The sequence below is a fragment of the Impatiens glandulifera genome, chromosome 9, assembly GCF_907164915.1.
Source record: "Impatiens glandulifera chromosome 9, dImpGla2.1, whole genome shotgun sequence".
In the NCBI taxonomy this organism is placed as follows: Eukaryota; Viridiplantae; Streptophyta; class Magnoliopsida; order Ericales; family Balsaminaceae; genus Impatiens; species Impatiens glandulifera.
This window is the reverse complement of record NC_061870.1, coordinates 9,927,165-9,941,118: the sequence shown is the minus strand read 5'-3', so window position 1 is coordinate 9,941,118 and position 13,954 is coordinate 9,927,165. Positions and strand designations below refer to the sequence as shown.

Below are 13,954 nucleotides of genomic sequence, written 5' to 3'. Positions count from 1 at the left end.
AAATATTATTATATTTACTTTCTTTGAATAATATATAATGATATAAGAATGTATTAAAAGTTAATTGTTAATTATTAATTAATTTGGAATGATGTTAATTGTTTTGAAATAACTGAAAAAATAATTATTAAAATTTTATCTCTTGACATAAATAAATAGGTAAATGTAATATGGAAATGTATAATAAATTCTAAACATAAACGCATTTTTAAGTGTTTAGGTTTATATGATTTTATTATTAAACTTAACATCTATCCCTTTATTTAATTGGGCAGATTATTAGTGGTTTTTGTTCGGTTCATATAAGGGTATGAGTCGGGTTATTAGTGATTCGTCTATGTCATTTGGAAGCCAAAATTAAGTTTCAAATTAGGTATCTTTTGTAAGTTTATTGAATTCATCATAATGTTGTATGTGAAACTCTAAAATGACATGATCTAATATTTTTAATGTCATATGAATTTATAAAGTATTATAATTATATTTTGATCTTATATCTTTTAATGTCAAACCATTGTCTTGATAGGTATATGACATCATTTTTATATGATTCAATCAAAACAATATCTCTCGATAGGTACATGACTTCGTTTATATACGATTCAACCAAACCCCTCACTCTAATTAGGTACAGGAAAGCGTTTTTATGAGATTATACCAAAAACTATATCTCTCGATAGGTACATGCGATTGTTTTTATATGATTCAACTAAAACCCTATATCTCGATAAGTGCATGATATTGTTTTTATACGATTTAACCAAAACTTTATCTCTCGATAGGTACATGACATTGTTTTTAAATATTTCAACCAAAACCTTATCTCTCGATAGGTACATTATATCATTTTTATACGATTCAACCAAAAACCCTATCTCTCGATATTAAATTACATCATTTTTATACAATTCATCTAAAATCATATCTCTCGATAGGTACATGAAATCGTTTTAAACGATTTAAAAAAAACCTATATATCAATAGGTACATGTCATCGTTTTTATACGATTAAACCTAAAATCTATATCTCGATAGTTACATGACATTGTATTTATACAATTCAACCATAAACTATATTTTAGATAAGTAAATGTAATTGTTTTTATACAATTCAACGAAAATCCTTTCTCACGATAAGTACATGATATTATTTTTAAACAATTCAATTCAAAACCATTCACTCGATAGGTATATGACATTGTTTTTATACGATTCAACCAAAACTATATCTCTTGTTAGTTACTTGACTTTGTCTATATAGGATTCAACCAAAACCGTCACACTAGATATGCAAATGAAATCATTTTTATGAGATTCAATAAAAAACGCTATCTCTCGATAGGTACATGATATTAATTTTCTACTATTAATCAAAACACTATCTCTTGATAAGTACATGACATTATTTTTATATTATTTAACTAAACCCCTATTTCAAGATATGTAAATAAAATCATTTTTATACAATTCAAACTAAAACTCTATCTCTCGATATGTAATTACATCGTTTTTATACAATTAAACTAAAAACTATATCTCTCAATAGATGTATGACAATATTTTTATACGATTTAACCAAAAAACTTATCTCTAAATAGATACATGACATCGTTTTTATACAATTCAACCGAAAACCCTATACAACCCTATATGTATGTGATCTCGTTTTTAAACAATTCAACCGAAAACCTTATCTCCCGATAGGTACATGAAATCATTTTTATACGATTCAACGAAAATCCTATATATCGATAGGTGTATGACATCGTTTTTATACGATTAAACCAAAACTCCATCTCTCGATAGGTACATGACTTCGTCTATATATGATTCAACCAAAACCCTCACTCTAGATAGGTACATAAAATTGTTTTAATGAGATTCAACCAAAAACTCTATCTCACGATAGGTACATGACATTATTTTTCTATGATTAATCAAAACTCGATCTCTTGATAAGAATATGACATTATTTTTATATGATTCAACTAAAATTCTATTTCACGATAGGTACATAAAATCGTTTTTATACGATCCAACAAAAACTTTATCTCTCAATAAGTGCATGATATTGTTTTTATATGATTCAACTAAAACCCTATATCTCGATAAGTGCATGATATTGTTTTTATATGATTTAACCAAAACTTTATCTCTCGATAGGTACATGACATTGTTTTTATACATTTCAACCAAAACATTATATCTCGATAAGTACATGATATTATTTTTAAATGATTCAACTAAAAACCCTATCACTCTATATCTAATTACATCATTTTTATACGATTCAACTAAAACCATATCTCTCGATATGTACATGATATTGTTTTATACGATTCAACCTAAAACTTTATATATCGATAGGTAAATGACATCATTTTTATATGATTTAACATAAAACCCTATTTATCCAAAGGTACATGACATCTTTTTATACGATTAAATAAAAGTCTATATCTTGATAGTTACATGACATTGTTTTTATACGATTCAAGCATAAACCCAATTTTTCGATAAGTACATGTAATCGTTTTATACAATTCAACCAAAACCTTTTCTCTCGATAGTTATATGATATTATTTTTATACGATTCAACCAAAAGTCTATCTCTCGATAGATACATGACATCGTTTTTATACGATTCAACAAAAACTTTATATCTAGATAGGTATATGACATAATTTTTATACGATTCAACCAAAACTCTATCTCTCGATATACATGACTTTGTCTATATATGATTCAACCAAAATCGTCACTCTGTATAGGCACATGAAATCGTTTTAATGAGATTCAACCAAAAACCCTATCTCACCATAGGTATATGACATCATTTTTCTACGATTAATCAAAACACGATATGTCGATAAGTACATGAAATTCTTATTATATGATTCAACTAAAACCCTATTTCACGATAGGTACATAAAATCATTTGTATACAATTCAATCCAAAACACGATCTCTCGATAGATGCATGAAATCATTTTTATAAGATTCAACCAGAAACCCTATATCTTAATAGAATCATGACAACCTTTTTATACGATTTTTCAGAAATATAAAAGACTATCACGAAAGATATCAATACACTATCATATTGACTTAGACAACATTAAAGACTTTCTCATTCAAATAGTTCATGAACATTTGATCTTTCATTAGAAAAATAACACTTTGATCATCACAAAAGACTTTAGTCATATGTAAATCCTTCTTGAGTTCCTCGAATAGTCCTTCCAGCCAAATAACTTCTTTACAAGCTTCTATAATGTCCATGTATTCTGCATATGGAGTAGACAACACGGTTGTAAAATCAATCCCTGGAATTTGATGTATTTATGCCTATATAACAGTGTGTTTCTGCCTATTGAAGTATTCTTCACAACCGAAAAAAATACGTTAGTAAATATTGAAACAAGAATTAGCTATATATGGCCATAAATATTTTATGAAATGAGCTATATTTTAAAATTGTGTAAATAAAAATAATAATATTATATACAAAGATATAAAGAAAATAAGATTAACATAAATCACTAAACACAACTATTTACAAAGATTAAATTTTCAATATTATTTATATTATTTTAATACGATTCAAACAAAAACCCTATTTCACAATAAGTACATGACATCATTTTTACAATATTCAACCCAAAACCATATCTCTCGATAGGTACATGATATCATTTTATACGATTCAACCAAAAACCCTATCTATCGATAGATACATGGCATTGATTTTGTTAGAAAAATTAAGTAAGTTAATTTTTAAACCGGCCAAACACTTCTTAAAACATTTTCAAATCGGCCAACACTTACAAGTTTTGAATATTTATCCTAAATAATCAAAAAGGGAGAAATTGTTAAAAAAATGAAGTAAGTTAATTTTTAAACCGGCCAAACACTTCTTAAAATGTTTTCAAACCGGCCAACACTTACAAGTTTTTAATATTTATTCTAAATAATTAAAAAGGGAGAAATTATTAGAAAAATTAAGTAAGTTAATTTTAACCGGACAAAGAACTAAACCGGTCTCAAAATTCCTTTTTGCAGGTACCGCACCGGACCGGTTAAGACACCATGTATCAAAGAAATCCGGACAATCAAGAAAATCCGTGTTACTTACCTAAACTGGATCGACTAAAATGAAAAGTCGGATGAAACATCCTTTCCGGATGGCTAAAAAATCGAAGATCTTAAGGCCAATGGGAAAGTACTCAAATCGATGAATCTGTGAAAGATGACGTAATGAATTTCTTGGATAATGAACACAAGAAGGATCCGTGATCCGAGTCAGAAGCATGCAACAAAAGTAATGATGATTAATTATCCAAGATCACAATCAATCTTCTGAAATAGGCGGTCAGCTAATGCATGCCTGCCAGATGTCCAAAATGACAAGGCGTGCATGCCACATGAACCTGACCGGTTCGGCTGACCAATCAATGGATGAGAGAGAAATATGGCCGTTGTCATATTCTCTATATAAAGTAAGCCAAGAACAGTAGAAGAACAACAACGCGCGCGAGCAAAATTCAACCAAGCTTTTCATATAATCAAGCCCTAAGAACATCCTGAATTGATATAGTTATTTTGTCTTCAAAGTGAAACTATTGTAAAAGACATCTGTGTATTTTACCTTGTGTAAAAGTATTACATTACTGTGTGAGTGGTGTAACCGACGAGCAGTAAATAAGACTCGTTCGGAATTTGTACTGTGTTGTGTAATATTCCAGTTAGTGAATCCTTCTCACTGTTTGAGAAGAAGGGGTGATGTAAGAGATTAAACTCCGAACATCCTTAAAATCCTGTCTCTTATTCTTCATCTTTACATTCTGGCTTACCTACTATAACCGAACCGAAACACCAAAAATCTCAACCAAAATAACTAATAACTCCCTTAACCAAATCGGCTTCTCTCCATCTTAACCGACTTCTCCTAATACCTTCCAAACCGAATTGTGTGAGTTTCTTCAGATTGAAACAAATATTTCCGCCCTTGATCTCGGTTCAAGAGTCTGTGACAATCTGTGTAGTGTTAAGAGCGGTTCTAATCTTTAACCGGATTAGTGTCAGTGTGTTGTGTGTTGTGTTGTAAGTGATTACCGATTAGCCGGACCCCGGTCCCCTATCGGCCATCCCGATCCTAACAAGTGGTATCAGAACGGGAATCTTAACACTCAAGCAACCGAAAGAAGATGGGAAACATGACCCACAACGATAAGCCACCGATGTTAAACAGTGAGGCATTCAGCGGCTGGAAGGTTCAGATGTATCTACATCTGATAACTTTGGATGATGAGATGAAAACCATCCTAAAGGAAGGACCGATAAAGATTGAGAAGGAGAGTGGAGCATGGACGGCTGAAGATAGAAGAAGAAGTAACATGGACAGCCATTGCATGAGACACATCTTCAAAGCTATATACGATAATACGTTCAACAAAATCAAAGATTGTTAAAGTGCAAAGGAAGCCTGGGAAACTATCATTAAGGTTCATGAGGGAAACGAAAGAATTAAGGAGAACAAAATCTTAGTGGCAACTCAAAAGTATGAGAACATCAAGATGAAGCCGGGAGAAAACATGAAGGAATTTAGTGACCGGTTTACCAGTGTGGTCAACGAGTTGTACACACTTGGGAAAAGATATGAAAACCGGGAGATCATTGTGAAAGCATTGAGATCTCTACCAAGTGCATGGGACATAAAAACCATGGTGATGAGGGAATTAAGTAACCTCGGGCAGATGAAATTGCACGATGTGTTTGAGGACCTGAAAGCTTATGAATTCAAGATTAAATCTCGGATCGAAAACGAAGCAGCAACATCAACCGCAACCAGAGCTCTGGTGACATCGGTGGAACCAGCGGTCGCTGTATCAGCCGTTCCGGTTCCCGTCAAAAGCGCTGACCAGATCAGTGAAGACGTGTTGTCCATGCTAGCACATAAATTTGGGAGATTCATGAAGAAGAATAAACCATCGAACAACAACTACAACTATAATTATGCCGACAAATCCAATGTAAGATGTTTTTATTATGACGGTTTTGGTCATTACAGGTCGGAATGCAGAAGGCCAAGACGAGATGACCGGAAACCAGCAAGCAACTACCAGAGAAACAAATACCAGAGAAATGACTACCAAAGAAATTACAACCAGAGAAATGAATATTAAAGGAATGACCGGCAGCAAACCGAAACCGGTGAAGGAAATGAGATCCAGAAGGCACTCATAGCATCTGACGGTGGAAGCGACTGGACCTACTCCGACACCAAAAATGACGAAGAAAGAGTTACTTGCTTCATGGAACATGAAGAAGAGGTATTTGACTTTTCCTCTGAAGAATTTACTAAAGAAGACTTAGTTACTGCACTCAATGACATGGTCGCTGAGTTTAGAAACCTGTCTGCCCTTATACCGACTCGGTCAATCCATGAAACCGGAGAGTCAAGTGGTACCGCTGGTGAGCTAAGAAAAACCACGGTATATGAACCGACCGAACTATCCTTCGAGAATTAGAAGCTCAAGGAGACAGTTCAACTGGTAACTGAAGAAAATGAGAGAACCAAATATATCACGGCTGCTTGGGAAAGATCTCGTGAAGCGGTAAACTAGATGTGTAAATATAAAAGACATCCCAAATGCAAATTTGGTCTCGGATACAAAAACAACAGATCCTCTAACCAAAACTCTCCCAACGGGATGAAACTCACAAAAGACAATCTTCCCTTTATAAGATTTGTCAAGAGCTCTTCAACTGAAAATGAAAAGAACGTGATTCAAAACCGGAAAATGAAATAAAATATGTAAGTCCAACCGACTCGGAGAAATGGCTTCACCTTGAGAGAAGGAAAGCCAACCGGTCAGCAAACAAACAAACCGACATACGTTCATATAGAACTAATACACCATCACCACCACGACAACATAAGGTACTATTCGGCAGACAAGAAGTTGCCAAGCCGAGTACCGGAAAATCGATTAAAACCATTACTGGGAAAGTTATCCGACTTATTAAAGTCTGGATCCCAAAGGGACTAATCAACCACGGACCCAACTGAATGTGGGTACCAGAAAGGTGTAAATATATATTTTTTGCAGGTCAGGAGGAGCAAGCAACTAGAAAACTCGGAATGGTACTTGGACCGTGGATGTTCAAGACACATGACCGGAAACAGTGACTACTAGCTGATATCATTCATGAAGCCGGAGCAATGATAACTTTCGGCGACAACTCAAAAGGTAGAGTCGTGGGCAAGGGTAAGATTGTCCATGGTAATCTGTCTATAAACAATGTGCTCTTAGTAGAAAACTTGCATTTTAATCTATTAAGTATTAGTCAAATGTGTGACATAGGGTACACGGTTGAATTTCATAAACATGCATGTTTAGTTAAATATCATCAAAGTGACACTCTCTTAACCGGAAATAGGATAGGAAATATTTACAAAGTAGATTGGAAAATTAAGATTGAGAACCCGGTTTGTATGATAGCTAGAAATGATCCGAACTGGCTCTGTCACAAACGGCTAAACCATCTAAACTTCAAAACTTTAAACTTCATATGCTCTAAGGATTTGGTTCATGGTTTTCCAAGCATCACATTTTCCAAAGATAAAGTATGTGTTGCATGTCAAATGGGAAAACAAATAAAATCATCTTTTAAAAGCAAAGGAAATTTTCAATCCGAACGATGCTTAGAATTATTGCATATGGACTTGTTTGGACCGATTAAGGTCACAAGCCTAGGAGGCATGCATTATACCATGGTAGTTGTTGATGATTACTCTAAATTTACTTGGGTAACATTTTTAGCCTGTAAAAGTCAAGCTACACCGAATCTGATCAAGTTACTTTTAAGGAAACAAAATGAGAAATCTACCCGAATTAACCGAATCAGAAGTGATAGAGGAACCAAATTCACAAACAGTACATTAACTACTTTTCTTGATGATTCTGGGATTAAGCACGAGTTGTCTAGTTCCAGAACACCTCAACAAAACGGCCTGGCTGTGAGAAGAAATCGAACTCTCAAGGAAGCCGCAAGGTTCATCATAGCCGATTCGGGTATTGCTAAAAAATTTTGGGCTGAACCTATCAATATTGCATGTTACACTAAAAACCGATCTTTAATTACTAAACGTTTTACTAAAACACCATTTGAAATATACCATGACAAAGTTCCTAACATCCGGTATCTTAGGATCTTTGGCTGTAAGTGTTATGTTCACATCAACGACAAAAGTTATTTGATCGCGTTTGATGCTAAATCCGATGAAGGAATAATGTTGGGCTATTCAGCCGTAAGTAAAGCATATAGAATCTATAATACTAGAACATTAACGGTTGAAGAAACTTCACATGTTGTTTTTGATGAATCGGTTGAACGTAATACTGCAGTACCCTTCGACCTTCATAACAGAATGAAAAATTTCAATATCTATTCTAATGATGAAGATGAGGTTCCAGTTTATAAACGGGTTGTCAATGATCAAGCGGCTAATGCTGAAACTCAGCCTGATCAAGTTGTTTTACCGCAGGAAGTTGACACCTCAGTATCCACTTAGAAAATTGGTCGGTCTAACTCTGTTCAGCCTACCGATACGTCTAACCTTGATCAGTTAACCAGACGCTTGGAAGACACTACCAGAATTAACCTCAGAAGAAATAAAAATCATTCTCTTGAACTTGTAATAGGTAACCTCTCATTACCCGTCCGAACTAGGCAACAAAATTTGGAAGTATGAAAACTCAGCTTTCATATCACAAATTGAGCCGAAAAATGTGGATGAAGCGTTGCTAGATCCTGATTGGATTTTAGCAATGCAAGAAGAGCTAACCAGTTTGAGAGAAATAAAGTCTGGCACCTAGTTCAAAGACCGAAACATAAATCAATTATAGGAACAAGATGGGTGTTTAGAAATAAACTCAATGAAGACGGTTTAGTTACGAGGAACAAAGCGAGGCTTGTGGCTCAAGGATACAAACAGGAAGAAGGCATTGATTTTGAAGAATCATTTGCTCTTGTGGCTAGACTTAAAGCCATTAAAATATTTTTTGCATTTGCGGCTTTCAAAAATTTTAAGGTTTTTCAAATGGATTTTAAAAGTGCTTTTCTAAACGGTAAACTAAGTGAAGAAGTGTATGTTGAACAACCTCCTGGTTTTAAAAATCCTGAACTAATAAGTCATGTATACCAGCTTGATAAAGCCCTTTATGGTTTAAAACAGGCTCCAAGAGCCTGGTATGATATCTTAACCGAATTCTTGTTTGATCACAAATTTACAATAGGTTCGGTTGACAAAACACTTTTTAAATTTGAGAAAAAGGAACACATTTTACTTGTTAAAATATATGTGGATAATATTATATTCGGATCAACCGATCCTAAATTATGTGACAAATTCTCAAAGTTAATGACTAACAGATTTGAAATGAGTATGATGGCGGCTACTCCAATGAGCTCATCAGTAAAATTGGATAAAGACGAGGATGGTCAACTAGTAGATATAATAGTCTACCGAGGAATCATCGGATCACTCCTTTATCTAACAGCCAGCCGACCGGACATCCTGTTCGCGGTCGGAGTATGCGGAAGATTCCAAGCCAATCCAAAGAAGTCACATAATACCGCGGCTAAAAGGATCTTAAAATATCTGAAAAGAACTCAAGACGTGGGACTATAATACCCAAAAGACTCAAGTTTTAATCTAATAAGTTATTCTGATGCAGACTATGCAGGCTGCAAAATTGACCGAAAGAGCACTAGCGGATCATGTCAGTTTCTGGGAGATCGGCTCGTCTCTTGGTATAGCAAAAAGGAAACCTCAGTTGCCACTTCAACCGCAGAGGCAGAGTATCTAGCAGCCGGAAGCTGCTGGGCTCAACTCCTTTGGATCCAACATCAACTAAGGGACTTCGGTATAACTACTGAAGAATCTCCAATCTTTTGCGACAACACCAGGGCAATAGCGATTACGTACAATCCGGTGTTGCACTCAAGAACGAAGCATATTTATATCAGACACCATTTCATCCAGGAACATGTCCAGAAGAAACACATCCGGCTGGAGTATGTCTCAACCGAACAGCAAGTGGCTGACATCTTCACCAAGCCGCTACAGGAAACTAATTTCTCTTACTTCAGAAATATCTTGGGACTTACTGATAGTAAACAGCTTATACCTTAATTGTTACTGCATGTTTTCAAAACTCTAAATCTTTATGAAATACCGGGGCATGAGTTCAGGGAGAAGCTCACTCTTTTCAAGCCATACCTCAATAGGGAATTAAACACTCAGGGATGCTAACCGGAAAGATGTCTCCGGTTAAGCTTGATAAATTCACATTACCGAATCACATGTAAATATATTGGGCGGTTCGAATGACTTGGGTAAAACAGACAGTTTATTCCCTAAGATGAACAAATGTCGGCTTAGTTTGACATCTTTTCACACAGGAATAAGCTATCTCGATAAAACTAGTCATGGAAAACCAACCGATAAAATGCATTATGATTTCGGTAACTGAATTTTTCCGGCTAATATGGGGCAGCTAACCGCTGTTTTCATGCATGCTTTGATGATTATACCTATGCAAAATTAAAACAGTCTATACCTCAATCAAAGTGATGACACGTGTCTATCACTAAAAGAGGAAGACCAACATTTCTTCCATATTTTCTAAGTCATTATGAATATCTTTTGCCATCATTACTTTGTCATTGGAAATAACCATTATACACTTACACAAGTTAACCTCATAATAATTACATGATGACATCTCTAAGCATGCTTACCATCGGTTGGCTATTTAAGTAGTTAATCTAACCCAACCTTAAATCACTATTCATCACAAGAAATCTCTCTAAGAAAATCTCTCTAGAAAAATGTCTTGCTCTCTTTCCAAAAAGGTTCTTCTAGCCGATTTCGAATCGGTTTCTATCTCTGAGGACAATGAAGTCCGATGTATCTTCGGAGCTCTTGAGAGCACCGGTCTAAGAAGGTTATTAGAGAACCACTATGCCATTATCTACTCTTTAGTTAATGAGTTTTTCGATACAGCAAGGGTGATACATCTAGAAGTCATCTTTGCTAAAATCCATGGAAAATCATTCCTCTTCAGTTCGACAGACTTCGCAAACTTTTGCGAGCTGCCGACTGAAGGAGTCACCGATCTAATCTACTCTCCAGTGTTCATCGAAGAGATGAAACACCATTTCTCCGGCTCTATGGCCCCGGTTAACACCTGGGGACCTAAGAGTCTTCTCGCTAACGAATACCAAGTTCTTAGCGAGATCTTGAGTAAGTCCATCCTAGCTAGGGACAAGTCCCAATCTTACACCCAACGCATTTTCGAGATGATGATGGCCATCACCGAAGGAACAAGGGTGAACTGGTTGAGGATCATCTTCGACAACCTGAAGGAGCTAATTCTCTCCAACAAAACCGGTTACGCTCCACAGTTGAGCGGCTTGTTCAACTACTTCAACAACTATCATGGCTCGGGTATCATTCTCCACCCGAAACAGTTGTTGACAAAGGAGCGGATTCAGGAGATGATCGACAGGTGGGACAAGGCAAAGGCCAAGAAGACTCCAATAGTTGGGCCATCCCACTATTAATCTTCTTTTGTTTTTAACCGACTAATGTTGTTTCCTTCTTTTCCATTACTGAGCCGGTAATTTTTTTGTACTACCGGTTCGGTATATTATTTTTTTAATGACAAACATCTCTTTCCTTTTCGGCTCAGTCTTAGGAAATAAAAACCTTAAACTCTGAAAAATATCCTAAAACGAATAATTTCAAATCCACATTGGGAACAGACATATTCATTAACCAAAAGGCGTGCCTAGTCCGGATAGGCCAGTTAGACTACATCTTACACTTCCAAAAAGGTTATTCTCTTGAAAAGACATCAAGCATTTAATGCATTTCTTGACAATACATAAACGGTCAGATTTTTCAAAATATTCTCATTAAATGTTGTGAAACCGTTTCCACTAAATAAGGACCTCATCCTCCTTCAAGAAAATCACACTTAGAAAGTATCTCTCTCTCTAAATCTTGAACCTCATCTCTCTCAAAACTCTCAAAGATGAATGCTCAACTCCGAAACTCACTCATCGTCAACTTCGAATTGGTTCTTAACTCTAGATTCGAAGGTGTTCTTATTCAACCTTTGCTCGTATCCGACTTACGAACCTTTCTTGAAAGATCGGATACCATCCTCGAAGCGGAGGTGAACGAGTTTTTCGATAATGCCCAAGTGAGAGATGATGGAGCATCACCACCTACATAGATTGTTAGAAAATTAAGGAAGTTAATTTTAAACTGGTCACACATTACAAGTTTTGAATATTTATTCTAAATAATCAAAAAGGGAGAAATTGTTAGAAAAATTAAGGAAGTTAATTTTAAACCGGCCACACATTACAATTTTTGAATATTTATTCTAAATAATCAAAAAGGGAGAAATTGTTAGAATTTATGAAAAGTTTAATGAATAGATAAATTAAGTTCAAATAAATATATTAAACCACTAAGTCATATCAAGTATATTAATTGGTTTAAATATAACAAGAAGCTGCTGTAGCGTAGTGGTAAACACTCTTGCCGAGCAAAATCCGAAATTTACCTATACGCAAGATCGACTTGAAAAATATATGTACCGGTTTGGTTGTTTGACTTCGGTTTGATGTGAAAGCTCGGTCAAGGAGATCGGTCAAACAGGCATTTAATGAAAGAAGGCTCCGGTCAAACCGGATCAGTCAACCGACACTTAATGAAGCATGGCGGATCATAAATGAGCTCAGGTCATAAATGAGTTCCGGTTGATTAAATGAGCTCAGGTCATAAATGAGTTTCGGTTGATTAAATGCATGAGCTCCGGATGATTAAATGCTCCGGTTATTAAATGTTCCGGTTGATTAAATGCAGCCTCTCCGGTCATAAATGCTCCGGTTATTAAATGAGTCGCTCCAGTAAAAAATGCTCTGGTTATTAAATGAGCCGCTCCAGTCATAAATATGCTCCAGTCATAAATGTTCCGGTTGATTAAATGTTGTCAAGCTCCGGTTATTAAAAGAGCCGCTCCAGTCATAAATATGCTCGGTCATAAATGTTCCGGTTGATTAAATGTTGTCAAGCTCCGGTGATTAAATAAACTACAGGCAGCAAGTAGCTGTCAGGCATGCTTGTCCAAATCCAGAAGCAATCTCTAGAAAGCAGGTAGCTGTCAGGCATGCTTGTCCAAATACAAAAACAACCTCCAGGCAGTAGGTAGCTGTCAGGCATGCTTGTCTAAATCCAGAAGCAACCTCCATGCAGTAGGTAGTTGTCAGACATTCTTGTTTAAGATCACAAGCAAACAGGCGGTCGGCTAAGTGCATGTCTGCCATGTGTCCAAAATGCAAACCGGCTTATGCATGACTGCCATGTGTCAAAACCGGTTTATGCATGTCTACCATGTGTCAACCGGCATGGCTTCTAGTGACCAATCTCTTGGATAGAGAAAAAATGACATTTGTCATCTTTTCACTATAAAAGGAAGCTGAATCATTTCAAGAAAAACCCAGCTCTCGCGCGAACACGTATATACGCGTGATATTTCTACGAAAAAGATTATTCAAGAGAGAAGAAACAGAAAACAAAAGATCTTACGCATAAGTGATTGAAATTCCGAAAGTGTTTGTGTATTGTGTGTATTTTTACCAAGTGTAAAAGTGTTTGTATTACATTATAGTGAGTGGTGTAACCGGCGAGTAGCGATTAAGGCTCATCCGACATTGTGTGAGTGCTGTAACATTCAAAGTTAGTGAAAATCCTTCTCATCATTTGAGAAGAATGGGTGACGTAGGAGAGTTTGCTCCGAACATCCATCAAAAATCCTGTCTCGCGTTATTTTCTTTGTTTTCGGCTCACCTACTACAAACCGAACTATC

General features: G+C 35.6%; 1 long non-coding RNA gene across 1 annotated transcript in view; it reads right to left on the bottom strand.

Annotated features, from left to right (window-relative positions):
• Positions 1–9,778, bottom strand: part of LOC124913796 — a 10,079-nt gene extending 301 nt beyond the window's left edge. Inside the window, exons 1-2 of the long non-coding RNA XR_007096777.1 lie at positions 9,768–9,778; positions 2,965–2,967 (exon numbers count right to left, since the gene is read on the bottom strand). This is a non-coding gene — a long non-coding RNA (uncharacterized LOC124913796). The remainder of the gene's footprint in view (positions 1–2,964; positions 2,968–9,767) is intronic.
• Positions 9,779–13,954: the final 4,176 nt, after the last annotated feature.